Source organism: Oncorhynchus kisutch, unplaced genomic scaffold (assembly GCF_002021735.2).
Source record: "Oncorhynchus kisutch isolate 150728-3 unplaced genomic scaffold, Okis_V2 scaffold597, whole genome shotgun sequence".
NCBI classification, from domain to species: Eukaryota; Metazoa; Chordata; class Actinopteri; order Salmoniformes; family Salmonidae; genus Oncorhynchus; species Oncorhynchus kisutch.
In genome coordinates this window covers 20,001-24,529 of record NW_022262542.1, presented here as the reverse complement: position 1 = coordinate 24,529, position 4,529 = coordinate 20,001, and the positions used below count along the sequence as shown (strand labels likewise).

At 56.5% G+C, this 4,529-nt stretch overlaps 1 non-coding gene across 1 annotated transcript; it reads left to right on the top strand.

Moving 5' to 3' along the window:
* The first annotated feature begins 1,882 nt into the window (after nt 1-1,882).
* LOC116360837 (5.8S ribosomal RNA) lies at nt 1,883-2,036 on the top strand. The gene has a single exon (XR_004207178.1). It is a non-coding gene; the product is annotated as a 5.8S ribosomal RNA (ribosomal RNA).
* The last annotated feature ends 2,493 nt before the right edge of the window (nt 2,037-4,529 follow it).

The window sequence follows — 4,529 nt, the reverse complement described above, 5'->3', positions numbered from 1 at the left end:
CCTGAACGTCAATTACACACTTGGGGGTGGGTCGACCAGACAGGTACCGGTGCGAAATCAGAAACCTGGTTTTTGACAACAAGACTTCCATGTCCTAGAGAGACGGGGGTGGTGTCAAACTGATCAGGCCGAATAGAAAATAAGTACTGGGTACTTTTGAGGGATGTGAGCCCCTCGTAACCATGGTAATATGGACATTTTCCGCCGGCGTCCGATTTAGTGGTTGGAACAGACCCTTCGGCGTCCGATTTATCCTAACTTTTGAGCCACGTTTCCCAGCTTGGTGATGGGAGGATATTGAGCTCTGCCCCGGCAGTTGCTCTATCCCAGCTATTACCTTGTGGGTTTGGTTCATCAATGACCATGGTTCTGGTCCAATGAAGGTGCCCGTCCCTTCGGCGACCGATTGGTGGTTGTTTAGTCCCGGTGAGGGCTAGCTCTCCAGTCCAGTCCCATACTTGTTTCACGGTGCGTCTCCATGGTTGTCCTCTGTTGTCCAGGGAGTTTAATTTCCTCTGACTGATTTGCATTCGTTTTCCACCTGGGAGGGACTCTATCGGCCGGCCTTTGGCTGGTGTTCTGATGGATGTTCCCTCCCGACCCAAGTGGATTTGCCTCTATCGGGGGAGCCCCTTTCGGAATTTTGGTCCCCTAATTTCGATACACTCCAGCCGCGCAACGTTCGTGCGATTTCGAGCCGAACTGTCTGACCAAGTGGCCCTCCATTGGTGTTCCGGTGCGGGGAGTGGCACACTCAGGCTGCGAAGCATGTGGTGATGGTCATCCCGTAACGCATCGGCACCAAAAACACGTATTCTCAAACCCTGTCTTCAAATGTGGACCTACCCGGTTGACCCAAGCGGTCTGTCTGAGGCCGGGCAGCGTCCGGGAAACCAAAGTATTTGGGTTCCGGGGAGTATGGTTGCAAAGCTGAAATTTAAAGGAATTGACGGAAGGGCACCACCAGGAGTGGGGCCTGCGGCTTAATTTGACTCAACACCGAAAACCTCACCCAGGCCGGACGGGATTGACAGGTTGAAAGCGGATCACACACTGAGCGGATCAGCGTGTGTCTACCCTTCACCGAGAGGAATTCCCAGTAAGCGCGGGTCATAAGCTCCGGTCCCTGCCCTTTGTACACACCGCCCGTCACTACTACCGATTGGAGAGGTCCTCGGATCGGCCCCGCTGAGGTCGGTCACGGCCCTGGCGGAGCGCCGAGAAGACGATCAATCTTGACTATCTAGAGGAAGTAAAAGTCGTAACAAGGTTTCCGTAGGTGAACCTGCGGAAGGATCATTAACGGGTTGCCAGCCGCCGGCATGGGGCTGAGCGCCGAAAATCCAGCTATGCTGCGGGTTGGGTAGGGTAGGGGGCTCACGCCTCCCGCCTCTCTCTTCTCCCGGCGCGGGTGTCATCGGTCCTAGCCCGCTTCCCCGCATTCCCCCCTTTGCCTGGGATGTGCCCGACTGGCTCCATCCCCTTTCCCCATTAGCCACGGTTGCATGACTCACCTATGGGCGGGTGGAGAGGCCGCTACCGAAGGGGACTGGGGGTGTCCGGTGAACCGGGACTTCCCAAAATGGTCTAACACTGATGTAAGCGGCTTGAGTATCGCCCCGTATCCTCGCGCGGCACTGGGAACCCAGTCAACTTCTCTGCGCCCCGGCGTAGGTGGGGGTTCAATGTCTGCGCGGCTTCCCTGGCGCTTCGGCGACGAGGACGCAAGCGCAGCTCCCGGAAGCCTCCCTATTCTTAAACCTTTGTCTTTGAACTTATGGCCTGGCGCTCTGGCGAAGTGCGGGTGGAGGAAAGGAGGGTAACCTCCCCATCTCTGCCCGGCCTCTGGCCTCTGCGTGCGTAATGAGAAAAACAAGAGTACAACTCTTAGCGGTGGATCACTCGGCTCGTGCGTCGATGAAGAACGCAGCTAGCTGCGAGAACTAATGTGAATTGCAGGACACATTGATCATTGACACTTCGAACGCACTTTGCGGCCCCATGTTCCTCCTGGGGCTACGCCTGTCTGAGGGTCGCTTTGTCATCAATCGGAACCTCTGGGTTTCCGCAGCTGGGGCAGCTGGGGCAGTCATGTGGTGTATAGAAGACCGCTTTGCCCAGTGTCGATCGGGGGCCTGAGTCCTTCTGATCGAGGCTCAGCCCGTGGACGGTGTGAGGCCGGTAACGGAAGGGAGTCGGGTTCAGATCCCCGAATTTGGAGTGGCGGAGATGGGCGCCGCGAGGCGTCCAGTGCGGTAATGTGACCGATCCCGGAGAAGCTGGCGGGAGCCCCGGGGAGAGTTCAGGGGCGCCCTGGAATGGGTTCGCCCCGAGAGAGGGGCCCAAGCCCTGGAAAGCGTCGCGTTCCCAGCGGCGTCCGGTGAGCTCTCGCTGGCCATTCAAAATCCGGGGGAGAGGGTGTAAGCAGGCACTCGATCCAATCTTTTTTTGGGACGGAAGGCGTCTTCCTCCACCTCCCCTCTTCAGTACAAATGGGTCACCAGGTGCACATAGAAGCACCAGGAGTCAGAGTCCAGATGCCCAGAGAGAGAGTGGGCAATCGGACTAAGGAAGGTGGGTACAGGTAGAAAAGTACCACCGGCACCCGGTAACCCAAAACGGACGTCGTGCACCCGGTAACCCAAAGACCCAAGAGAGAGTGGGCAAGTCAGAGTCCGATAGCCCAAAAAGAGAGTGGGCAATCGGACTAAGGAAGGTGGGTACAGGTAGAAAAGTACCACCGGCACCCGGTAACCCAAAACGGACGTTGTGCACCCGGTAACCCAAAGACCCAAGAGAGAGTGGGCAAGTCAGAGTCCGATAGCCCAAAAAGAGAGTGGGCAATCGGACTAAGGAAGGTGGGTACAGGTAGAAAAGTACCACCGGCACCCGGTAACCCAAAACGGACGTCGTGCACCCGGTAACCCAAAGACCCAAGAGAGAGTGGGCAAGTCAGAGTCCGATAGCCCAAAAAGAGAGTGGGCAATCGGACTAAGGAAGGTGGGTACAGGTAGAAAAGTACCACCGGCACCCGGTAACCCAAAACGGACGTTGTGCACCCGGTAACCCAAAGACCCAAGAGAGAGTGGGCAAGTCAGAGTCCGATAGCCCAAAAAGAGAGTGGGCAATCGGACTAAGGAAGGTGGGTACAGGTAGAAAAGTACCACCGGCACCCGGTAACCCAAAACGGACGTCGTGCACCCGGTAACCCAAAGACCCAAGAGAGAGTGGGCAAGTCAGAGTCCGATAGCCCAAAAAGAGAGTGGGCAATCGGACTAAGGAAGGTGGGTACAGGTAGAAAAGTACCACCGGCACCCGGTAACCCAAAACGGACGTTGTGCACCCGGTAACCCAAAGACCCAAGAGAGAGTGGGCAAGTCAGAGTCCGATAGCCCAAAAAGAGAGTGGGCAATCGGACTAAGGAAGGTGGGTACAGGTAGAAAAGTACCACCGGCACCCGGTAACCCAAAACGGACGTTGTGCACCCGGTAACCCAAAGACCCAAGAGAGAGTGGGCAAGTCAGAGTCCGATAGCCCAAAAAGAGAGTGGGCAATCGGACTAAGGAAGGTGGGTACAGGTAGAAAAGTACCACCGGCACCCGGTAACCCAAAACGGACGTTGTGCACCCGGTAACCCAAAGACCCAAGAGAGAGTGGGCAAGTCAGAGTCCGATAGCCCAAAAAGAGAGTGGGCAATCGGACTAAGGAAGGTGGGTACAGGTAGAAAAGTACCACCGGCACCCGGTAACCCAAAACGGACGTTGTGCACCCGGTAACCCAAAGACCCAAGAGAGAGTGGGCAAGTCAGAGTCCGATAGCCCAAAAAGAGAGTGGGCAATCGGACTAAGGAAGGTGGGTACCAGGTAGAAAAGTACCATCGGTACCTGGTAACCCAAAACGGACGTCGTGCACCCGGTAACCCAAAGACCCAAGAGAGAGTGGGCAAGTCAGAGTCCGATAGCCCAAAAAGAGAGTGGGCAATCGGACTAAGGAAGGTGGGTACAGGTAGTACCACCGGTAACCCAGAGTGGACTTAGGTTCTGGGTGGAAAGCGGCCGGGTGACCAGGTGCACATGGGCCTTTTTGGGTGACCAGGTGCACGAGGGCCTTTTTGGGTGACCAGGTGCACGAGGTCCATTTTGGGTGACCAGGTGCACGAGGTCCATTTTGGGTGACCAGGTGCACGAGGTCCATTTTGGGTGACCAGGTGCACGCGGTTCTTAACAGCGCGGCTATCTGCTTTATTGCCGGGGAAGGGTGCTTAAGTGTGGGTGCCCTGGTTCACCTGGTGTGCAAGGTTGTGGAGGTGGGGGGGGGTCCCCTGCTGGAATCATCCCCGGAAATAGAGGGTTGTTCCCCGGGTGGTGAGTGAGGGCCTAACTGCCTGTATGTGTACTCTCATGCCCAGAGAGAGAGGCCTGTTCCTGGATAGGGAGTTAGGCCTTTAGGTCTGAAGGTCAATAGTTCCACTGTCCTTAAGGGGGGCAGAGCAGTCAGCCTCTGTGGAGGTGAGCTGCTCTGTCCCCCTT